This window comes from Lissotriton vulgaris, chromosome 4_2, assembly GCF_964263255.1.
Source record: "Lissotriton vulgaris chromosome 4_2, aLisVul1.2, whole genome shotgun sequence".
Taxonomy (NCBI): Eukaryota; Metazoa; Chordata; class Amphibia; order Caudata; family Salamandridae; genus Lissotriton; species Lissotriton vulgaris.
In genome coordinates, this window is record NC_141692.1 from 22,948,310 (window position 1) to 22,973,960 (window position 25,651).

Consider the following 25,651-nt stretch of genomic DNA (forward strand, 5'->3'; position numbering starts at 1 on the left):
TATGCTTGGTAAATGTTTTAAATTTTATTTATTGTGGGTGGGTAATGTTATCATCATAATTGTAATGTTTTATTTATTTCAAATTTAATTAATGTGTGTATATATATTTAATAATATTTTATATATATTGCACACATTATTTTTATTTGAAATAAATATATTATTGTTATTTATATTGTATTGGTGTAATTTTGTAGGACTGGTTTGTTCTTCACAGTAATTTAGAGTAGTGTTTTTGGCTATTATGTTGAGGTATTCAATGCCTTTTGTGCTAGGGTACAACTTTTCTTGTTGTTCTAGGTATTTGTGCATTTGTTTGGTTTGTTTAGATGTTTTTGGAGTTAGTTCAGTAACGGATTGTTCCATTCTGAACTCCTGATAGCTTTGTTCTTTTTTTAGGCATTTTATAACATTTTTTAACCTTGGTTTAGTTCGGCCAGTTGATTGTAGGAAGGCATTGTGCCAGCCTTCAACAGCGTTGTTTGTTTTTGATTCACCATTTAAGGTGCTTCGGTAAACGTTCCACCAGGGTATTAGGAATTTAGGATTTCTTCTGTGGCCAGATCTGTGGAGTCTGCCTACCCAGGTATCTTCAAAGTAGTCTAAAAGTTGACTTAATTTAGCTTAATTTTGTTTATAATAGGCGCTATCAATTCAAAGGTTGTAGTGTTCTACTACGTCTGTTTCTGGAACGTAAGCCAGTGCTGTGAGTTTTTTTATTTGATATGCTAAAGATGAGTTTTTTGCATATTCTATACTTAAAGTTGTCTTTTGTAAATGTCTCCATAGACACTGGTTAAAATATTAATAGCAGCCTTGAATACAGGTTTGACGGTGTATTTTTAAAATACTTGAAATCATTGCTTGTTCAAAATCAAGTATTATTTTTTCACGGGAATAGTCATTAGTTTTTTGTTTGATTGTGTTTAATAATTCCATATATGTGGAATTAGTTTTATTTGGTAGTAGTGCATAAAGTAGAGGTATGTTGCCGTTTTGATATAGGCCATGTATTGTGTATAATTGGAAAAAAGGTTTGGGGCAGATGTTAAAAGTCCCATCCATCATCCAATATTGGCTTTGCTGAAGTTTTATGAGGTATATATTTGTGCCAAAAATTATGAGTCTTTTATCATTGCTTTCATTGTCATATATGACAAATGGTCGTTTGTTTAAAGTTATAGTTTGGTTAGGATTTAAATGTATATCGCTATATGTTCTAGGAGGTGGAGTGGTAGTAGTAGTTGTTCTGTTTGTTCGGGCTATTGTTCTGTTTAGCGAAATAATATTTGGCATCTGAGTAGTCGCTGTTTTGGGTATTTTGGGAATTTGTTCTTTTAAGATGGCGCTTGTTGGTTTTTGGGAACCTGTGCTTGCCTCTTTTATGTTTTCCAATGCTGTTCTAACTTCTATTTCGGTTACGTTTGGTGGGTGGTTGTGTTCCCTAGTATAAAGTATTGTTGCTTCTCTAGTTGTTGCCCTTCCGTAAAATTTGTTGGAGTAAAATTTGCAACATTTCCAATTAACTTTCATCCCAAATTGTTTTTCTTGGGTATAAGTGTAACCCATGTAGCACAGTAATAGTTTTCCTTTTTGGCTTGTAACAAATTCAGCTCCTTCACTCATTTTGTTGTTTGTTATTCTACAAGAAATATATTTTGTAGTTATTAAAAAAAGAATGTATTTATTTTAAGTTAATTTAAAAAACATTTCTATAGTATATACTTACATTTTTAGGATTTCTGTGTTTGATTTTGATGTACTTGACTGTTTAGTTGTGGCCTTTATTTTCTGTGTTTTCGTGATCTGTTAGGTAAAAATGTATTTATTTGTGTTAATTGTTCAGAGATATTTTTTAGGTTGCAATTACAGTTTTTAGGATACATTTAGCTTAAACCTAATTTATGTTTTTTAGAAAATGTTAGAATATACTTACTTTGTTAGTTGCATCTTTGTTTTCAGAATTTTGTTCTCTGTTCTTTGTCAGTAGAGTATTCTGTAGTGGTAGGAGAAATTAAAAAGTAGATATGTATTAGTAATGTGAACATGTTTATAATTTATAACATTTTAGCAGTGAGTTTAATGTTTGAGCATACTTACTTTGTTAGTTGTATCTTGGTTTTCAGAATTCTGTTCTCTGTTCTTTGTTAGTAAAGTATTCTGTAGTGGTAGGAGAAAATAAAAAGTACATATGTATTAGTAATTTGATTATGTTTGTAATTTCTCACGATTTAGTACTTAGTTTTATTTAGTTTATTTTAGTTACTTACTTTTAATCCATAGAATTGTAGGTTTAATCTTGATGTTCTTGTAGATGTAGTCAAATTTATCCAGTGTATTTTCTCCTGTCGTTGTTTTCTTCAGGTGGTTTGTGTTTAGTGTGTAATTGTTTATATAGTGGTTTGGAGTTAGTAATTAGTTTGTTATTGGTTAATTTATATTTTCAGTGTTTTAATTTAAATATATGTTAGGGTTTTTTTATATATAAGGCAAACGTAAAATAATAATTTCGCATGTTAATTTTATATAATTTAATTAAAAAGTTTTATTAAAATTTGGAAAATTATTACATGTTTTATGAATCTGAAATGTAATTATATTCATAGTTTGTTATGAGATTTGTCTATTTTGGTGTTAATTTTTTTTTTATATGTTGAAAATGAAAAGCATTGTTATATATATATATAAATAATGTCGATATTTATATAATAACAATAATATTGTTGTCGATAAATGTGTTTACGATATTTTTGACTTAGGGTATACATTTAAATTTAGTCGATATTTAAACTTTCGATATGTATGTTGTCGATTTTTGTGAGATCGATGTTTATGTAGGTTGATATTGTGTATCCGATATTTTGGTGTGTTCTTAGTTATGTATAGGATGTCGATATTATTGTGTTCGATAATTTTGTGCCGATATTTTTGTAGGTCGATATTGTGTCTTTCGATAATATGTCAGTGATTCCCCCAAAATGGCTTTGCCTCCCCAGACCACCGACCCCACTCAGATCCCACACTAACACCTCACCCACTAACAATGTCAGGCTCTCCCCCAGGATTAACTTTCCACACAAAACACACACACTGAGATAGAGACTGGGCAGCGGCTCACCTTGCTTGAAAGCCAAATTACCACCATAATCCAAGGTCTTAGTGAAATCCTTAAAAACCTTGCTGCACCCATAAAGCCTCACCACTACCCTTCCTTCCCTTCTCTCTCTCAACAAATGCTTCCCAATGCTCCCCATCTGGAAGAGATCTCTACCCTCCTCTGCGAGTGAAGTGGCAGCTCTCGCTTCCTCGTGCAACAAACTTATTACTGCCACCCCAATCCAAAATACAGGTGATCAACGGACTGGGAAGAGAACAGGCCCCCTGAAATTCCCTAGACCCCGACCACACGCACTATCAACCCCACGGTCACCTACACGATAAAACCCACCACAGATACGTCCCCCACAAACTGCAAGCTCATAAACTGCAGGTCAGCCACCAAGCATGCCACAGAGCTAGCAGAATCCATCCTCACCCATGACATAGACATAGCATTCATCAATGAGACATGGCTAAATGACTCCTCATTTCCACTCATGGATATTCTTGTCCTCCCTGGCTTTGTTATCACCAACAAATATAGAAAAGATCAAAGAGGTGGAGGCATAGCCATCATCCACAAAATCAATATTTCCATGACAGAAATAGACTCCTTCACCTACAATACCTTTGAGTGCCTATCCACCAACATCAATACTAGCAACAATAAAACATTCATCTGCCACCTCATTTATCAACCCCCAGGCAACACCACCACATTCACCGAACACCTGTCCGACCTGATTGCCCACTGATCTCTCCGAGATATGAACAACCTTATTCTAGGTGACCTCAATCTTCACTGGAATGAAGAAAGCAACCTGCTAATCCAGAACCTGAAGGAGCTGCTTCACACCAACAACCTTACCCAACACTGCTTAGAGGAAACCCATAACAAAGGAGCAATCCTAGACGCCATTATCGCCCAGCATGACACTGTCATTATAGACCGCATCCTGCCCGTGCACTGTTCCAACCACCACTTAATCCTTTTCTACCTCTGTCAGCCTATCACACCAAAAAAACCCACCCAAGACCCTCCGAAATGGACTAGAAACTTCACCCAGATTAACATGACTGACCTAGAGAGAAGGGTTAACTCTCTCCCCACTGCCTCCACGGAGGATCTATCCACAACAGAACTCATCGCCCACTACAACACAAACATGACATCCATTATAGATCAAGTAGCCCCATTAAAAAAAAAAAAAAACCAGGAACATCCCATCCAGATCTTGGTTCAACATGGACATTAACAATGAAAGAAGACAACTAAGAGCTTCAGAAAGACTATGGAGGAGCAACCCCTCCCCAAGCCTACTCGAACAACTCAACGCAGCCCAAAGGAAATACAAAAAACACACCTGGACCGAGAGGACCACGGATTCTGTTGAATGAACAGGACGGAAGCCGGCCTGATGAGAGGCCAGGAGATGATTGTCCTCAATAAAGGTGGAGAGGCAGGAGGTGACATGGCTCTCGAGAATCTTGCCTAGGAATGGAAGTAGGGAAATGGGGCGGAAGTTAGAGAGGGAGGAAGGGTCGGCCCCAGGTTTTTTTATGATGGGGGTAATAATGGCCGACTTGAAGGACGTGGGGACAATACCCTGTTGAATGGAGGTATTAAGAAGGGTGAGCGGAGGTTCCGGACAGTTGGAGAAGACCTCCTTGAGGATATGGGCAGGGCAGTAGTCCAGGGGAGAACCTGATTTGACCTTCTTTAGTAGGGTAAGGAAGTTCTCCTCAGTGATGAGAGGGAACGTGTCAAGAAAAAGAGCGGGAGTGGGAGGTGATGGGGAAAGGAAAGAGGGGGAAGGCAGAGGTATGTTGTGCCTGATAGTGGCTATATTCTCTATGAAGTAGGTATTGAGGGAATTACAAAGAGATTGAGAAGGGATCGGTTTGGGTAGGACTCTATCTGCGGCAGCTAATTTATGGACAAAGGAGAAGATCTCCTTGGGTTTACTGCTGGCTAAAAGGATTTTAGCTGAGAAGTATGCAGTTTTTGCTGTCAGAATGGCTATTTTGTATTCGCGGAGGAGGGCAGAATATTGGGACTTAGCAGTGGGACAGTACCTCCGCCTCCAATGACGTTCTGCTTGTCTTAGGGAGAGTTTAAGAGTTTTAAGATCAGCAGTGAACCATCGGTTGGCCTCATGAGAGCGGCAGGACCTGACTAACTTAGGAGGGGCAACTGAGTCACAGGATGCCGAGAGCCAATTATTGACGGCGGCTACCTGTGAGTCCGGGGGAAGATCAGCTAGGTGGGGAGGTGAGGCCGCCAGGGAGGAGCACAGTGCAGGCATGTCCACATGGTTCCAATTACGGAGCCATACGTTTTTGGGAAGGGAGAATTTATTGACAGCCTCAAGGTCGAGTGAAAAGGAAATAAGCGAGTGGTCAGACCAGATGCAGGGGGAAATGGACAGAAGCGAGGTGGGAACAGTGGTAGCCCAAATTTGATCTAAAATATGGCCACCAGTGTGGGTGGGCTGATGAATCAGGGGAGTAAAGTTAAGGCAACCAAGAGATTCGGTAAAATCTTTGGATATGGGATCTTCGCGGGGATCATGGGGCCAGAAATTGAAGTCTCCCAGGATGAGTACAGCGGAGTTGTTGACCACAAGAGTGGCCAGCAGATCTTGTATAGCTGTTAGAAAGTGAGGCATAGTTTGAGGACGGTATAAAAGTAGACAGGTCAGAGGAGTCAGGAGATTGATCGAGCAGGCCACAAGAAGATGAACTGAGGGGATAGGGGGATAGGGTAAGAGCTGGAATTGAAGTTTAGAGTGGATGATCATGGCTACTCCACCACCAACCCTCCCACCCGGGCGGTCAGCGCGGAGGGCATAGTAGGATTCAAGGAGGGTGGCCAGGACATCCGGCAACGAATCGGAGGAGTACCAGGTTTCGGTGATGAATAGAATTTCGGGTTTAGCGGAGATCAAAAGGTTGGACAGCTCGAGTTGGTGCTTAACCGCCGAGCGGGTATTCAGTAGCATAGCGCTGGCCGGAGTAGGGGGGGCGGTGATAGGGGCAGCGGGGAGTGTCCAGAGGACAGGGGTGAAGCTGTTGGGGTCAAGGTAAGTGAGGAGACTCCCAGGTGGCTAATGCGAGCCTGAGTGTGGGGGCAAATGCACCAGTCACCCTGGAAGGCCTGGAGTTGATCCGAAGAATGGGATATGGTTTGGGCATTATGACAGGCCCTAGGCCCCGGTCGGTCGCGGACAGGTGCAGACGGGCTTGCCTTAGGCGTGCCTTCGACGCACCGCCGGCGCACCCGCTGCCTGCGTCCGCTGCGCGGCCGGGGAAGGGGGGGCATCTTATGCTGTAGGGAAGCGGGAGGGTCTGTCGGCTGCACCGCCAACCCACGACTCCCTCCCTCCAAGATGGCGCCTGTTCTCGCAGTGCCCGACCCCTGCTGCAGCCCCAAAATCGACTGTGCGGGGAGCGGAGCGAGATGAGATGGGGAGGAGGGAAGAGGGTAAGTGACCACAAGCGCTTAGAGACCCCGGGGTGATAAGGCGCTCTACAAGTCTAAAATACAAATACAAATACACAAATAAGTTTAAAACACAAGAATGTATTTTTTTAAAAAGCTACTCCCGGCTTCCGCCTCAGGAGTTAAAGGTGCTATGTCTAGTCAGCGCGCGAGGAGTAGAGGTGCGACTTAAGTACCAGCAGGAGGCGGGAGGGTCTGTCGGCTGTACCGCCAACCCACGACTCCCTCCCTCCAAGATGGCGCCTGTTCTCGCAGTGCCCGACCCCTGCTGCTGCCCCAAAATTGGCTGTGCGGGGAGCGGAGAGAGATGAGGAGGGGAGGAGGAAAGAGGGTAAGTGACCACAAATTAGTTTAAAACACAAGAATGAAGTTTTTAAAAAGCTACTCCCGGCTTCCGCCTCAGGAGTTAAAGGTGCTATGTCTAGTCAACACGGGAGGAGTAGAGGCGTGACTTAAGTACCAGCGGGAGGTGGGAGGGTCTGTCGGCTGCACCGCCAACCCACGACTCCCTCCCTCCAAGATGGCGCCTGTTCTCGTAGTGCCCGACCCCTGCTGCAGCCCCAAATTCGGCTGTGCGGGGAGCAGAGCGAGATGAGGAAGGGAGGAGGGAAGAGGGTAAGTGACCACAAATAAGTTTAAAACACAAGAATGAAGTTTTTTAAAAAGCTACTCCCGGCTTCCGCCTCAGGAGTTAAAGGTGCTATGTCTAGTCAGCGCTCAAGGAGTAGAGGCGCGACTTAAGTACCAACAGGAGGCGGGAAGGTCTGTCGGCTGCACCGCCAACCCACGACTCCCTCCCTCCAAGATGGCGCCTGTTCTCGCAGTGCCCGACCCCTGCTGCAGCCCCAAAATCGGCTGTGCGGGGAGCGGAGCGAGATGAGGAGGGGAGGAGGGAAGAGGGTAAGTGACCACAAATAAGTTTAAAACACAAGAATTAAGTTTTTTTTAAAAAGCGACTCCCGGATTCCGCCTCAGGAGTTAAAGGTGCTATGTCTAGTTAGCAATCAGGTTTCAAAAAGGCTACAGCACCGAGACAACGATCCTTAGCATCACAGATGACATCCACAAATCCCTCAAAACCAACCAATGCTGCCCCCTCATTCTCCTAGACCTATTGGCAGCCTTTGACACAGTTGATCACCAACTTCTCATCAAGGCACTACATTAAAGAGTAGGCGCTGATGAGGTGGTCCTACGCTGGTTCTCCTCCTTCTAACACAGCCCCTCACAAAGGATAGAAATAAAGAAATTTACCTCCGACCTACACCCTGTCAACAGGGGTGTCCCTCAAGATTCAGTGCTCTCACCTCAACTGTTCACCATATACATATACATGGAATCCCTCACCACCCTACTCAAAAAGTCTAATACCCCTTTTCCCCTCTATGCATATGATACCCAAATCTATCTTGAAACCTCCTCCATTGATAACATTCACAGACTAAATGTCACTCTAAAAGAAATCCAACATTGGCTGTCGCTTAACCACTTAAAGCTCAACCAAGACAAAACCGAAATACTCCTCATCTCCAACAAAGAGGAGAACCCTCATCTTTCAGAATGGCTAAAAGCTTTGGATACTCTTAAAGGCAATCACACTCTGACCCACTCCGTTAAATCATTAGGAATTACCCTAGACTCAAAACTCGACATGGCGAATCACATCAAGAACTCTGCAAAGAGTGCCTTTGTCAACCTGAAGTTACTTAACAAAATAAAACCATTCATCCCAACCAACGACCTTAAACAAGCCACCCAATCACTGGTGCTATCCAGACTACACTATGAGAATACCACCCTCACTGGTACAACAAAACTGCACATAGCCCCCCTCAAAACTACTGTCAAAACAGCTGCTAGAATGGTCACTGGAATCAGAAAAATATGATCACATCTCACCAGCACTCAGTGAACTAAAATGGCTCCCAATCGAACTACGTGCCAGATACAGAACTGCCTGCCTCACACTAAAAGCACTGCACATAGGAAAACCTGAGTATTTGGCAACCAAACTCAGGAGGGCTGGTCAGACAAGGAACCTCAGGAGCTCCAGTACCCTACTACTCATCCCCATGAAAACATGCAAACAAACAACTGCTGCACGGTCCTTTGCCAGAAATGCACCCAAAATCTGGAACGCCATTCCAGTCGGTATCAGGAGTATCCCATCCTTCAAAAAATTCAAAAAACAACTTAAAGTCCTTTTATTCAAGTGCCCCCTTCCGAATGGATAGCAGCCATTAAAACCCTATTCCCTGCTCGTCGTCTCTTCCTGAAATTTTAGCTCTAAGACTTTCCTCCTCCCTGCTATTCGACCCCCAACTGCTCCCCCCTTAATTGGTTCAACCCCAAGACAACGTGCACTCTATGTGGTTATCTCAGGACTCACTACTACCTCAATGCTGCTCAGCACACTTGGATTTCCGAGCCTATTACGTAGAATCCTGCTTTATTGTATCAACCCTAAGACAACATGCACTCTATGAGGTTTTCTCAGGACTCATGTACTACCTCAATGCTGCTCAGCACAGTTGGTCTGCCGAAGTTATATGTAGAATACTGCTTATTGTATGAATCTTGCTCAAAAAACTGTTGTGAAGCGCTCCGATACCCTCGGGTCAGGCTAGTGTTATATAAAACTCCTTAATAAATAAATAGATAAAATAAATATTACTATTTTGTGTTCTTCTGTTCTGACTGTTATTTATTGCAATTGCGATTGTGTATATCATTGGTTCGCAAAAAGCTAACACGCTGCTGCTGCTCACATGCAGGTAAGGTAGCCTATGTTTAAATTGTTATATTATGTAATTGTTACTTCCAAACAGGTGCCTGGCGCTACCAATTAACCATTGTACTTGTTTGCAACTTTGCGCTCACTTGGGCTGGTCATCTAAGAGAGGTTAGAGAATTTAAGTTAAGTAGGTATTTAATCCACATAGGAAAGACTCCACTCCTTCCCTCTGTCCTGTCAGGCTGTCCAGTCTCCTGTCACTTAGATAGTGGTAGTAGTTAGTTAGTATTATTTGGTAATTTAGTGGCCTGCGTCGTGACTCGTGGTGACGCGTCCTCAGGCTCTCACATGACTTCAGTCCTAGTAGAACTCTTTGTAGTTCTTGTAGTGAATGAATAATAGCAACCAAAAAATTTGGTGTATGCTGTAATTATGCATGCGTCCATCTATGCATTTAGAAGAATAAATGCAGACTTAGTAATTGGCCCGTCAAGGTTGTTGGAGTTGATATTGATACTGTCTGAGAGATGTTTGGGAATGAGATCTAAACTTAGAAGCAGATATAATTTTTGTGCAATTCATTTCAAAGTCAGGAGGAATAGGCGGGCTATGTATGTTAGGATTCAGGAATCGGAATTAAACTGTGGAATAAAAACGATCGGATGGTACTCAACTGTGACACATACATACTAGTCGTGTACTACTAGTCAAACAAGTCGATCTGATTGATTTAGCATAGGTCAATGTTATTGCCATTATCTGTCTAAAAATGTCTATGGGAATAAATATATGATGGGACTAAAGTCTACGTCTCCTGACCATAGTGCCATTGAAGCACCGGGGGACTGGACTTCCCTGTGTAGAATATGGGTGCAAAATAATGTGAATGTGGTTGGTTACACATATAATGGAAGTGGGGGTCAAGTTTAGCCCGGTGTGGGATTTTGACTCAGTGACTGGATGTAGGCAACGTTTTGAGTAGTCCCGGCTCAAGTTATGAGTCGTTGGCATTGAGACGATTTTTTGATGTCCAGGAGACACCCACAGCACCAACAATTGTTGTTGCACACAAAGTTTGGGGTGAGTTCCGGCTTCAGATATGAGCACTGGTTATTGTGTAGTGAGATCTTCCTTATGCCCACTAGCCACGTACAGCAAAATAAAATGTTTTTTACACACATCATCCCATTACAGAGATTGCAGATCTTTGAAGGAAGTCGCTGTGAATTTTAGCCTTTTTATCAATATATATAATCGTTGTGGTATTTGTAAAGGTGAGGTGTACATTTGTAGTGATTAGTCTGTTTTCCGCTGTTGGACTTGGCCCTTATGGCAGGTTCACCCCTTATCTTTTTGCTTTTGGTATGTGATCTGTGTTGATGATTTTCTGGTCTCTGCACACTTTTTCCCTGTGTCCCAGAGTAAAGTGCGTGCATGTAGTTAGGCTGGCCTGCTCTCCCATAGGAATGCATGGGGAATGTCTGTGTCCCTGGTAGTTCCTGATGCATGGGGAGTGCAGACTCGAATCTGGTATGTGCAAGCTCGTGAGAATGAATACTTCGCAATGGTGTATGTGGCATGAGTGTGTCATGTGTAGAAATGCCACTTCTAGGACTTGGCATATTAATGTAAAATATGCCTGTCGTGTGATTGGCTGGAGCTGGCTGGTGAGCCTGGCTCCAGGAAGGCTGGATGGGTCTGCCCGGTGGTGAGTGTGAGATTAGCATGTTGATGGCTTGGGAGGAGTGCACCTGGTCCCTGATGGGCCTGGGCTTTCCCCACACAATGCTGGCTCCACCCCCTGTAGTGCGACTGATGGCCCTAGCCCTGCCAGTGAATAGAGAGGGTGGTTGAGGTGAACAGAGTACTTCAAAACCAGCTGCAACTGGTTTCCCCCCACCCTGCACCATGAGACAAAGGAATTTACAGTACTGATTACTTGTAAAAAATTTTAACCTTTTGAGTGTTGCTAAATTACTGTGTTGTGTTTTATAAGGATTATCCGACCTGCAGACCTTCTTTACATTGTCCTGGGAGCCTGCTGATTACGAGCAGCGCCTCCCTCACTTAGTCAAAACGCCCTCTGGCCACCGCCATTGACGGCGTGCAACGAGGCCACGCCCCCTCTCTGGCCACGCCCCCGCCTCCCCACACTATAAAATGTGCAACTGGAGGAAGTGCAGCGGACGAGCGCAGCAGGAGCGCCTAAGGCAAGCCCGTCTGCGCCCGTCCGCGGCCGGATCGCGACCAGCGCCAGCCATGCTGCCTGTGCCCATGCACACAAACAAAGGATAGTCTGGTCCAGTGCGGAGCTCCGGTCACTGAATGTTGCCACTACCTGTCAGTCGCCTGAGCTCAATCTGACGACTCTGGATCTCCCTCCCCATTGTCCTCGCTGCCAAAAGTCTCTAGGCATCGTCCCTTCTCTAACAACCTCACTTCTCAAAATAGCTAGTAAACCATCCTGTAACACCTCCTCCATCCAGCTTAGGATAGGGCTACTTAACTGCAGATCCCTCCCCAAGCATGCTGATGATTTATGCTTGCTTATAACGGACTCACAATGGGATGCCTTGTGCCTTACAGAGACATGGCTCAATGAAGACAACATGGCATCTATTTCGCTAGCAATCCCGCCAGGCTTTAAAATGAGTTTTTCTAATAGAAAGGAAGGCCATAGAGGTGGCGGAGTGGCTTTCATCTACAACGAGAAATATACTTTGTTGTCCTCCACTCCCACCACATTTACAAGCATCGAGGGGCTACACTTCTGCCTCCAAATTACCCCCCAAGTATCTCTTACAGGCCTAGTTATTTATAGACCCCCGGACTGTCCGACATCAGCCTTGTGTGAGTTTATGGACTATATAGTCCTAAACTCGCTAGACCACTCCTACTTTATTGTAGCCGGCGATTTTAATTTGCACGCCAACAGCCCTAACTGTCCACAGGCCACTCATCTTATCTCTACCCTGCAATCGGCCAATCTAACTCAAGCTATTGCTGGCCCCACGCATCGGGCGGGGCATATGTTGGATCTGTTCTTTTCCAACATATTGAACACAACAGCCATCTCTCCGCTACCACTGCTTTGGACGGACCACTACTTAATTACCATGGCCATCTCAATCCCCCTCCAATCTCAGATCACAGGAAAACGATCCTATGTGCGGAGAAAATGGGACAATCTAACAGCGGACATACTGTGTCCAGCACTTCGATCAAACCCCATACCCCTTACCCCTGATGTAAACTCCGATGCTGCATCTCTGAACTTGTGGATAAGCAAAGTAGTGGAATCTATAGCGCCGGCCAGTACTGCTACGTCACGCAGAGAATCACCCTCTGCTCCGTGGTTCTCCCCTGAACTCATGGCCGAAAAAAGTAAATGCAAAAAAATGGAGCGCCTCTGGCGAGCAAATTATTGTGATTCAGCCAAAACCCGCTATAAAAAAGCTCTTCATGCTCTACATCTATCCATCAAAAAAGCCAAAAAAACCTTCTTTGAGGTCTCTATTCTGCAGGCGGAACAATCGAGCAAAGAAGTTTTTAAGATTGTTCAATCTTTCTTTAAGCCCAGAGCTATCGAGACGGATATTATCCCATCGGTTAGACTCTGTGAATCCATATCAGACTTTTTTGACACCAAAATTTTAAAAGTGTATGATACTTTTACGGACCCCCAAACGACATTAATGGATGAGTTGGGAGTTTCTGAGTTTCCCACTACCCCCTTAAACCAATTTCAGCCTATTACCCTCTCCGAGGCAGTAAAAGAATTACAAAAATGTAAATCTGGAGCTCCTGATGATCCCTGTCCACCTAAACTGTGGAAATTAATGTCTGAAGCAATCGCAGTTCCCCTCTTACACATATGGAACACGTCCATTGCAACGGGCACGTTTCCGGACTGTTGGAAACAGGCTACACTTCTTCCGCTGAAAAAAAAAAACTCAAGGCGCACCGGATGATCTGAGCAATCTCCGACCCATTTCTCTCCTTGCAGCCCCCGGCAAAATGCTTGAAAAACTGATCCAACGGCAGCTAAACAAATTTATTGAAGAAAGCGGTGCCCTACATGAAACTCAATCTGGCTTTAGGGCCGGCTTCAGCACCGAGACGGCCCTCATTGAGGTTGCCGAATCTATCAGGTGGTCTTTAGATTCAGGGGCATCAGCTATGCTGGTGATCCTGGATCTATCAGCTGCTTTTGATACTGTACAGCAGACTGTTGACCCGACTTAAGGACATTGGCCTTGGAGAGAAAGCACTTAACTGGCTACTCTCCTACCTCACTAATCGCTCCCAGAAAGTGGCCCTGGGTCCCTTCTCTTCTGGTCCAAAAAACCTTTGGTGTGGCGTCCCACAGGGGTCGACACTCAGCCCCCTGTTGTTCAATGTCTATTTGGCCCCGCTTTTCACCTTGATTGCCAAATGGGGGGTCAAGGCAATATCCTATGCGTACGACACTCAATTAGTCTTCCCATATTCAGACACGTCTGAGGCAGCCTTCAGCAAAATCAGGGGCTGTCTTCAAGACGTGGCCAAATGGATGAACACCAATAAGCTCAAAATGAATGCGAGCAAAACGGAGGTGCTATTCTTCGGTAATCTCAAACATCCCCCCCCGGACCTGTGGTGGCCAACGGAAATGGGCCCTGCCCCATCTCCCGGAACCCATGCAAAAAATCTCGGAGTAAAATGGGATGAGAACCTGTCTTTCCTGCCGCATATACAACAGCTCACCGCTGGCTGCCTGCATAAACTCAGAAATTTGCGGAAATTTCTGCCCCTGCTACCAGTCGAATGTCGAAAAACGGTTGTTCACGCAACAATCACATCTCGACTCGATTATTCTAATGGCCTCTATCTTGGCTACCCAAATATGCGGTGCAACGCTTACAGATCGTGCAAAATGCGGCTGCGAGATTGATAAAACGTGTCCCTTTTAGGCAGCACATCTCTCCGCATCTGCACGAGCTGCATTGGCTGCCAGTGGCAAGCAGAATTAAGTTCAAAGTGCTGACCCTGGCTTTCAGAGCGCTAAAAGGCACTTGTCCCAATTATTTAAAACTCCGACTCCCCCGCTACCACCAAAAACGAGAGCTGCGGGGGAGGAGCCTAGCCAGCAGCCGAGATGGCCGCCTAGCGCCTCGGCTCCGTCGACCCGGGAGCCTTTCTTCGACATCCTGACCCTAATCCTGCACCTCCGCGAACCTCACTTACCTCGGAGACGCTCCCACTCCCGCTGCGACGGATTTCGGCGAAAGCGGAGCGATCCCGGGGGTGTAGAGCCTCCGCTTCCACCCCGGCCTCTTGAGTGGCCACGGCAGGGACATCGAGTGCGGAGACGGCCGGCGGCGACATCAACAGCGGCGGCCGCAGCGGTGGGGGAGGAGCCGGTGACCTGCTTCCACGGGCTGGCGCTGGGCTTTCTCACAGCAGCGTTTCCCGGCTTGGCTGCCCAGCGCGCCTCCCCTGCAACATTGTGTCGCCTTCACTCAGTGTATCCCGGCCTCGCTGGATGAGGGCCGGGATTGCTTCTTTGTTGCACTCTCCCACGGCGGACGCCATTTTCCGCGTCTACATTCTTGCATCTGCCAGTGGATTTCCCTGTCTTGCCGGCTCCCTGGTCTATGAAGCCCCCTTTTGACCGGCTGCCTTCACATCCCAGTGCCAGCTGTGTCCTGCTGACATTGCGCAGACCTTCGGGGATGGCTCGTTGACGGGTAAGGCTTGCTTTCATGGCGCTCCACAGCCGTGCACACAAGATGGTGGCCAGTTGCGCATATCCCATTCTGGATCCTCCGCTGGGGCTGCGTGATGTCCTAGAAGCAATTGTGGACTTGCGTATGGCCTTCCGGGTCCTTGCTATCGATTTGGGGGCCCGGCTCACTGAGATCCTTCCAGCCGGTCACGACTGCCCCTCAGCTCTGCGCACTGCGCCACACCCTCCATCGGTTAAAGGTGATTCACCCGCTCTGGAGTGTACCGGGGCGATGGATGGGCGCACCTCCATGACTGCTGTGGTGTCCCTCGGCTCCGCCTCGCGAGGGTCCGGCGGCACTGCTTCTTCGCTGGGGCCGTTGCTCGGGCCTCGGACGCCATGTTGCCCTTCTCCTTTGTTCTCTGGCGACATGCTTCCTCGCATCAATCTGGACTTGCCGTTTGGGCCCCGTCGGGCTGCTACGCTGGAACTTTTATTTGATCTTGCGCCCAGTGGTGTGGACTTTGGTTTGGCCGTAAAGAACTCTTGTGCCCCATGTCATCAACCTTTCGAACAATTTGCCCCGTCGCGAACACCTCGTCTCCAACACTGGATTTCACCGGAGCCCTCCTCATCCACGTTGGCTGATCTGGACTTGGACCCTGTTGGCACGCCGGTTCGAAGGGGACAGGGCTGATGTTGTTTTTGATTGTACTGCTGCTTTCTACGTGTATGGCCGGGATTGGGGACGTAACTTGTTGGAGGTACAGATCGATTGGGTACTGGGTCGGGGCCTGGGGTCGGGCGGCCGTGGGTAACGTTGCTATCCGTGTGTTCATTGCATCGGACATGCTGGACTGGCCCTCCTCCGGTCTTCTGTGAAATGTGCTTCTTTTTCTTTCCTTTTCCTTTTCTTCCTTCTTCTCAATTTCTCTTTTCTCACTACATTTCGGGTTTTTTGGGGAGATGAAACACTCTGCTAGGGGGGGGGGTAGGCCGTAGCCTCTGCATGTGTGTAGGGTGGGGGGGTATGTTTTAGTTGGTGTTTATTTCTATGGTGCCTTTTGTTTCCATATAACTTTATCTTTCCTGGGCCCGTGTTAGGCAGACTGGGGGATGGGTGATGGCCGGTGTTGGTTGGGATGTTGCGTCCTCTCCTGGGGTATGCATACTGTGTGGCCGTCCTCTGGCTGGGACTTGCATGTCGCGTAACGCACTGATTGATATGGATGTTTATAGTCGAGTCCCACCTACATGGACCTAGTTCTCTTCTTCTTGTTTGTATTAGTACGGAGCAGTACGACCTGAACTTCATTGTCGCGATGAAAACCTTAAAATTAACCTTCACCGATCCTGAGACATGGCAATATGGTGATTACAGTGTAACTCGTTTAATGCTTGCCTATGACAAAGATATTGCTGTGTCGTCGTAAAGTTGCATTGACGTTCAATTGTTAGCGTGGCCGGCCGGGAGGTTGTAGGCCCGTATTTGTACTGATTTGTTGCTCAATAAAGGTTTTCAAAAATAAAAAAAAAAAAAAAAAAAACGAGAGCTGCGTTCAAACTCCTTGCTCAAGCTAACTGTACCACGCGTGAGGAAAGCTAGACTTGGAGGCAGGTCCTTCTCGGCCGGCACAGCGAAACTTTGGAATACCCTGCCCCCTGCCATTCAATCCGCCACGTCAGAAGCCAGCTTTAGGAAACTCCTAAAAACTTGGCTTTTTATGCAATAACCCTGTTCTTTCTCCTGACTACTCACTCTTGCTGTAGGACTCGCTAGCGCCGGGACACATCCCCAGAGGTAGCTGTTCGCGCTCAACAAGCTTCTGTATTATTATTATTATTATTATTATAAGAAGGGGCTGTGTCCCCATACAATTTGGTTCTGTTCTGCTTGTGGATCCTAGCAGAGGGGGCTGTTGCTGTTGCTGGGGCCAGGAGGACCCTGCCTGGAGACCCAGTGTGCTGGCTCTGGCCCAGCCTTGCCCCTCTGCCTGCCTCCAGACCCTTGCTGGAGCTATACTTTGCTTAGAGCGCCTGGAAGCGCTCTTATTTTGACTTATAGCGCTAGGAGCGCTTTATTTTCCTTTTAGCGCTGAGCGCGCTTCTCTGTGCCTTGAGAGCGCTTGGGAGCGCTCCGATTGCCGAGCCGGTGCCACCCGGCATTTGCCCGAATTTGCGGCGCATCGCGAGTGCCTACCTCGCTTTATATTTATTTTGGACGCCGGAGCCCACCCGGCATTGCCCCGTGATCACCGCCGCAGCCCAGGAGCATTGAAACCGTTGCCGGGCCGCTGCCTAGTGCGACCCGGAAGTCCCGTCTCCTTACCCCCAGGGCCGCGCTGCCATTGCCGGCCCCAGAGAAAGTCAGGCGGAGTGCAGCGGGACGGGTCCAGGCGGGAGACGAAGGAAGCAGCCAGCCCCGTCCTCGAGGCTCCCCGAGTGAAGGAGAGCCCCGCGCCGACCCGCAGAGGAGACGCATCCGGCCCAGGAGACCTGGTGAGTGCAGAGTGGGGCCCGGGAGTGCAGGATAGCGGAGGAGGGCGTCGGGGCACATTGCCGGTGCCCGCCCCTCCCCTCCAGTGTGTAGAGCCGACCGAGGCTCTGGCGGGCATTTCTGATCCTGAGTCCCCCGTGAGGGACTCCAACAACCCCGCATGTTAGATTAGGAGCCCCGAGGCTCCTGTGGGCAAGTTGTGTTTTGAGCCCAGCGAGGCTCCAACGACGGCCATATTTGTTGGCGAGCCCCGAGGCTCGAGGGGGCATTCATTATTCTGATCCCTGAGAGGCTCACCACCCCCATCATTGCTTTAGAGCGCTGAGTGCCCATTTGTTTTGCGAGGCAGAGAGGCTCTAGGGGGGACACAGGCAGTGAGTTGGTTAGAGCCCCGTGGCTCCCACGCTGTGTTCCCTCACCTGTGTTCTTGAGCCCACGTGGCTCCAACTTTGTCCTAACCTTCCTACACCAGTTGCCCAGCACTTTGTGGGCAACTGCTACGTTTAGGCTTTGTGTGCTGTGCTGCCTGCGCAGCTTCCCTGACATTGAGACACAGGGCATTTCAGCCCTTGCGAGGCCAGTTGGCCTGAGGGACAGTTCTAGTGTTGTGCTACATGCACCCTGCGCATTGTAATTTCCTTGCTGATGTGATTCTTGCGCAAATGTTCTACCTGCACCTCTGAATGTGTTTTAATGCCTCATGTGCAATGTGTTTTATGTTTTATCCCCTTTGCTAAAAGTGACCTGCTTAGAGGATTGTTGATGTCCCATTACCTCTGCTAAAAGTGACCTGCTTAGGTATTTTATGTTTTATCCCCTTTGCTAAAAGTGACCTGCTTAGAGGATTGTTGATGTCCCATTACCTTTGCTAAACGTGACTTGCTTAGGTGATTGTTTATGTTCCTATAGGTCATGATATTAAGGTCCTAGCTCCCTGCGTGATTTTCCTACAGTGTTTAGGGTTGCGTAGGAGGTATTTACCCTTACCAGTGATTACTGGTTGTGTGCTGCATTTACTATTTTAGTGCTACAGTCATTACATGTTTATGTGCTAAGTGTTATACCTACCAGTATTATTTCTAACAAATGCCTACCCCTGACAGTGGTCCATGTGGCCCTGTCCTGTACATAATCCCTTGTAAATTCTGCCCGTGCCTGTTGGCACATTGTAAAGTTTGTGTGTTATCAACTGTGTTTTTATTATAATACAAAGCCTATTTTTATATAACCTTGTGTGGAGTTTCCTTTGTGGTGGGTCTTGGGTGTTGTTGCTGGGGTGCGTGCGCAAATACTTAACTCACATCGCCTCCAAGTTTAGCCTTGCTGCTCGTGCTACGTTACCTAGAGGGTGAGCGGGGGTTATCTTGGTGTGTGACTCCCTTGCCCTGACTTAGACTTGGTGATCCCTGACTGATTTTGGCGTGAGCTTTGGCCAGCCAGAGATCCCGTTTCTAACATCCGCGTAATGCGATCGGGCCGTATTGATGTGATACTCAGTCTGGGCAGTGTTAGGATAATAAGGAGTTAGTCTGTCTTTCATGTCCATTGAGTGGGCGGCACGTAATGGGACGTAAGGAAGCATTAAACACTGAGATATAGGCGTTTCACCAACTGAAGTTACCGCATTCGAAATTTCAGGCGGAGAACACACAGAGCTTATAGACAGTGGCCTTTACAAATAGGAGGCAAGCGAGCGACTTGAACAAGGGAGAATGGGATTATTGTTTGAACTAGATGGCAATAGAACCTAACAAGCGACATATGTGTGTCTTTATTTTGTGCGTGAAGGGAGACGGACAACGATTCAATCTTTGTCTAACGGGATACGGAGGCCCGGGGTATACAGATGGCGAGCACAATTTAAGGTAACCGCCGGATTGAGATATACAGAGTTTTTTGATTAAGTAATGAGGCCCTGAGTTCGAAGTGGAGGAATATGTTGGTTGTGTGTATAGAGACACTTCGAAGTGATTTTGAAGGTCCCCAATGTAGAGGGCCAGCCCCGGGGGATGGTGTCCCCAGGGCTACAAGTGTCCCGGGAGGGCGGCCACGTGGCCCCCCTCCCCAAAATAGTAAAAAAAAATTTTTTTAAACACAGGCCGGCCCCGGGGGATGGGGTCCCCAGGGCTATACATGGCACAGGAGGGGGGCAACGCAGCCCCCCTCCAAACACATGGGGTCCCGGGGGCCAATAGAAATGTGCATATGTGCTGCAGGTCTGACATGGTAACATTGCATAGGAATTAAAGGGTAGCACTACTGCACTACTGTATCAGGACACATGTTCATCACATGTACACACATAAATTGGTTGCTGAAAGTGCTCAGTGCATATGCCTCCCACTGCAGTGCACACTTCTATTACTGCTAGTCAGACAACTTGCAGAAAATGGTAGGCAGTGGACTGCACACTCACCTGCTCTCCTGGTTTCCCATACAGCTTGCTGTACTGTGGGAGGACCCCCTCCAGCAGGGCCTGGTTCTCCTCCTCTGTAAATGCTGGGTCACTCTCCAGAGTAGGTGCCATTGCAGGATCCAGAGGAAGCATAGACAGCAGCAGTGGAATCAGATATGTGGTCCTGTAGCATGTAGTGCAGGCAAGTGAGCTCCCTGGGGGCCTGCCAGCCTTATATCAGTGCTGTAGAGGCAGATTTTGTGACATTGCTCCTTACTGATAGGCCCGGCTTGTTGCATTCTATGAATCTGTCCAATCCATGGAAATGTAAGACTCTTATACGTCTTCCTCATCGTTTAAAATGTTCACCTTCAGGATACCCTAGGATTTCAACATTGTTGTAGGCATCCAACTGAATTTCCAGTGCACAACTCGAACGATGCTTGAATTTGCGTCCGTCTCCATGACAGCCTATTACCAATGAGTGTGCACGGCTTGGTAAACTGACTATATGATGTGTATTGTTTTAAACCACATGCATCCGTCTCAATACGATTCTATGGGCTATGCGTGCGCATGTCTCGGTAAACTGACTATACGATGCGTTTTGTTTTAAACCACATGCATCCGTCCCAATAGGATTCTATGGGCCATGTGTGCGCACGTCTCTGTCCAGAACAGCACGACGCGTCCCTGTAGAAGTCACCCGCGAAGGGTCACATTGCATACGCGTCGTACATGCATGTACCGAACCGTGCGCACGCATTGCCCATTGTCATCAATGTGATCTGATGCGAGTGACTGTAATGCCTATGCATTGTGCAGTCAATGGACAAGGTGTGCGCACTACTCGGTCCATGCATGTACTGCGCCTCTGCATACAACTCACCCGCTTCGGTTCACATTGGTGTGACTTGCAGTCGGTTTCCTCACAGATTTCATTGCCATGGCCTCACCTTCAACACCACAGCATGTCCCACACTGCATCCCATGGCATGTAAGGCTGCATCACCTGTGTGTTTATGGGGGGCCAACATTTCAATTCTAGTGTGGCACTTACGTGCCGCCACTCCCAGGCTAGGCACGGGTTCATGGGGACAGATTTATTTTTTCTTGTGCACCTCACAAATGTAATGTCCAAGTGTTGGCTTATGGGCATGAGTCATGGACACAGTATCACTTTGTAGATGTGTATGACCTGTCACGTACACCATGAGTACAGGTTTGCATGCTATGTACGTCACAGCAAGACCCATGGCCACATTGATGAGGTACCCCCACAGTCTGTGTGCATGTTGTGTCTCTGATGTTTGTGGTTCCATGTGCCCAATGTGAGACAGTGTCCACCATATGTCTTGTGCATCCACATTTATGCTGTGTGTGTGTGTCTCTGAGATGTCCATGTATGGCCTGCAGGGACCACAGGAGCCACTAACTGTGGGACTCATGATTGGTTGTGGGATGTCCATGATAGAACATGTCATTCACATGTGGCAATACAGGGACCATGGTTATCTGACTGACATGGAGTTGTGGTGCCTGTGAAACATCAGTCCTCACTTGTCACTATTTTGTGTGTTTTGAAGGTGACAGCAGTACATAGGTACTGTGTCATAGCCCAATGATTTGCCATTGCACTCCATGGAACTCTTGTACACATGTCTCTCTGATATGTGAGATGATGGGCAGGAAGGTGACATATGTGTCCATAACCAAAAGCATACACCTCAGTAAATTGGGTATTGTTATGATGTATGATGTGGTTTTTTTCAAGGTGAGTGCCACATGGGTAGCTGAATGTATAATCTTACTTTACCCATCTCTGTACTGCAGGGCACCAGCAGTCCATAGACCGTTCCCTGACCTTGAGACCATGGTGGAACTCGACAGCATCCGATGGTACCGCTTCACCAGGAGCCTGATGGATGAGTTGGCGGAGCAGTTGGCGCCACATCTGCTACCTGGCCGCACATACCCGACAGCACTGACACCAAAGGTGAAGGTGATGGCAGCACTGCACTTCTTTGCCACCGGTACCTTTCAACACACTGTGGCTAGTTTTAGTGGTATGTCACAAACTAAGTTCAGCTGTGTGCTTCGAGATGACTTGGAGGGGATATTGAGTCACCTAGACTCCTACATCAAGTTTCCTAGCCTGGGTGAGCTCGCTGAGATCAAGTATGCCTTTTATAGACTGGGGAGGATGCCAAACGTGATTGGGTCAATCGATGGCACACATGTGGCCCTGATACCACAACGGGCACAAGAACAGACATACCGCAACAGGAAACATTTCCACTCAATCAATGCTCTGGTGGTATGTCTGGCGGACATGGTGATCACACATATGTGTGTACGTTTCCCTGGTTCTGCCCACGATGCGTACATCTTGAGGAGGAGTCGCATACCGTTGATGATGTCACAGAGGTCAAACCACCGTGCCTGGCTCGTTGCTGTGTTCTGTTTTCCATTGTGTGTGTTTTGCACTGTTCTCTCCCACCCCCTTACAATACTCCACTAATGTGTAATTATTTGTATGTAGGTGACTCTGGATACCCCAACATGCGTGGTTGCTGACCCCCCTCAGGAACCCTGTGACAGCATCCGAGATGCGCTACAATGTGGCACATGGCAGAACGAGGCGAGTGATTGAGCGTACCTTTGGACTCCTGAAAAGCCACTTCCGCTGCCTGGACAAGACCGGAAGGGCCCTCACATATGGGCCTGCAAAGGTGTGCAAGATAATCATCGTCTGCTGCATGCTCCACAACACGGCAGGGCGGAAGAAGGTGCCTCTCATACACGACGACGATGACCAACATCCACCACCTGTGGAGGATCCTGGCCTGGGCCACGAGCCCAGTGGTGATGATAAGGATGACGTCCGCAAACAGCTCATCAACAACTTCTTCAGCTGGATGTGAGTTCACAGGGTTGTCATTTCAATGTCCTGAGTTAGCCTCTGATGTGTTTGTGCAGCTCAGCTGCTGTTTGAGTTTGTCTGTGTGGTACTTGACTGGATGCGTGCAGTGATGTGTCCTGTCAGTTGGTCCGTAGTCCACAATAGTGTTGACATGGTATGTTGTTACTGTGTAGATTTCTTGTGACATGTTTATTGCATTTCCATCCTGTTCTGGTGTGCTTCTGACTGTGTCTCATTTCTGTCCTTCCCAAGGTACTTTGCCAGTTGCTTGGTCAAGCCTGACACCCAAAAAACCTGAATCCAATGCCAGGGTGGAACTCCTAGTATGCCATCATGTGATGTACCACACACCCCTGAAGCTCAATTTGACAACACTTGGTGACTGTGTGCCCACTGTCATGTGGATTCACCTTGCTATTGTTGTGTAATAAACTTGTTTCAGATTTGTAATGAACCTGTGCTTCACTTAGTTATGTGTGTTGTCTGTCTTCACACATCTGACTGACATTTGGTTACCTCACCTGTGGGCTTGTTAGCATTGACTGTGGAAAGGTGTGGTGTCAGTGCATTCCACCGTATATCTGGCAAACATCTTTGTTGGCAATGTGGCACATGTCCATGGTGAGTATGTGTTGTGGTGCCCTATTGGTGTGTCTCCATCATATGTGTCACATCAACATGAGTCACATAACGGTAATGACATTGCTGTAGTAGTTTGCATGCACTGTGTACTTCGGCATTCCATCAGCTCCATGACACATACCAAGTTTGAATAGCAACATAGGCAAGAATAGTGTAATAGTGAGTTTATTTACATACATGTGTGAAGATAGTGCGGTACATGAGGTTTAGAATCCAAAGTTCACAGATGAGTTTGAAGTCTTGGTAGATGAAATGTCCAGAGTGAAGTCCACATTCATCTTCTACATTGATACAATATGGATCCTCCATGTCATGTTGGGGAGTTGTGTCATGTGCAACAAGGTGAACGCTTTGCAAGCAAAGACCAATATCCAAAATAGGTTCTGGGTTCCTGGGGGATGTGCATGGAATACTGTGGCTCACGTGTCCTTCTTCGGACGACCCCTCTTCGTCTTCGGGGGGGGAAATCCTCAGGTGCATGCCTCAACATTGCATCAGACTCTCCTCCAGATTCATCCTCCCTCCCTGTGGCATTTACAGATGTTGTTGCAAGAGATGTTGTGGGCACACAGGGAGGTGTGGACATATATCTGCTGTTCTGGCTGAGACAAGTCAATATGACGCTAAGCACCCCAGTAAGTTTGTCCCACTTGGCCTCCATGCGTGCATGATGGCCAGCCTGCTCCTGTTGCATGTCTTCGAGGATCCCCACTACCTGGGTAAATCCTCCGGTGCTATCCTGGTACGCATCTATGATGCATAGCAGTTGGGGGTCATCATGCAGTCCAGGCCCCTCTGCAGGCTGTGACCTCTGCCAAACACCACTCCCACCACCCCTAGACACACGGGCAGGACCTGTGGTGGCACGCACAGTTGACCCTGGGCCCCTTTGGGTGTTGCTACTGGTGTCATTGTTTGTAGCTCCCTGGGTGGCTGGTGTCCCTGTGCTGTTTGAATTTGGTGTCCTAGGTCTCTCCGTGTTGGGGGGGGGGGTTAGGTCTGTGGCCAGATGTTGTTGGCGTGGCTACCGAGGGTGCAGGTGTTTCTGATGGTGGGGCTGCATGATGACTCACTCCGGAGGTGCCAGGTTGTTGTTCGTCATCCGAAGAGGACAGAGCTAGATCCACACCAGAGAGCTCATCCTCCACCAGAGTCTGGGACAGGGACTCCTCTTCACTTGCTGCTGTTTCCCCAGAAGCACCTGTGTTTGGAAGAGACAGACATTGTCAGTTATGTTACTACAGACATCAATGGTTAACCTATGTATATTGCAACATGGAGGGAGGAAGGGGTACTGATACATTCATCTTGCAATGGGTAGTACCAACAATGAAGGAGGGAGCAATGGATCACTCAACCTATGCAGCCATGTTATTTACATAATGCAATTCCTTAGTAAATACCCTCATATAGGTACACAGAAATGGGGCAGTGCATCTTGAATTACCACCTCAGTGTACTGTAGCAGCGTTTTCTTTGGGTCACCATTATTGCAAATATGATGTGCGTCCACCTGGAGGTAGACCGTCTGCTTTCCCAATAGAGTCCAGAGGCGAAATTAGCACTAGGATCACATTGGGCTGCAGCATGTTGCCCAGCAGTGAACGACCCTGGTGTGGTGGATCAGTAGCTGGATCCACACTTGCAACACCTTTGTTTGTAACTTCATACATCACAATGTTCAAATTTTTTCCTTTGCCTTTGGGTGTTGTGAATGATTTTGACTCACAGCGCTTGAGCACAGACACAGACTCTCAGGTTTGAACTCTGGGCACTACTGAGAAACCAGCCAGTTTACCTCCAGTGGGAGGCACAGCATATTTTCAACAATGGGGAGCCAATGATGATGCTGCTACAGTACACTGATGCGGTGAAGCATGATATCAAGCACTATGCATGTGTACATATGTGAGGTTTACAATGGACCTATAAAGAGTCTATCCCCTTGATCAAAATTCCAAATTCAGTACACTAGTAAACAATAATGAGTGGCCAAATGTTAAGAAAACATCTTTATTATTTATTCAATGAAATTTTTTTTTAAATTCATATTAAAAACACAATATAATACACATCATATAAAAATCAATTAAAAGAATTTTATAAAAATGCAACAAAATCAAACTGATACGAAATCGATTATGACCCGCAT

The 25,651-nt window shown here is 47.0% G+C and overlaps 1 protein-coding gene across 2 annotated transcripts in view; it reads right to left on the bottom strand.

Annotated features, from left to right (window-relative positions):
- The window catches only part of LOC147718166 (uncharacterized), a 104,477-nt gene that overhangs the window by 19,295 nt on the left and 59,531 nt on the right, over nucleotides 1-25,651 (bottom strand). Inside the window, exon 4 of one of the 2 annotated variants that reach the window (XM_086919235.1) lies at nucleotides 23,177-24,700. The exons of the other annotated variant lie outside the window; for it this stretch is intronic. The gene's annotated coding sequence lies outside the window, so the exon portion shown is untranslated. Of the gene's footprint in view, nucleotides 1-23,176; nucleotides 24,701-25,651 lie in introns of those variants that run through there. 2 annotated transcript variants of the gene reach the window in all.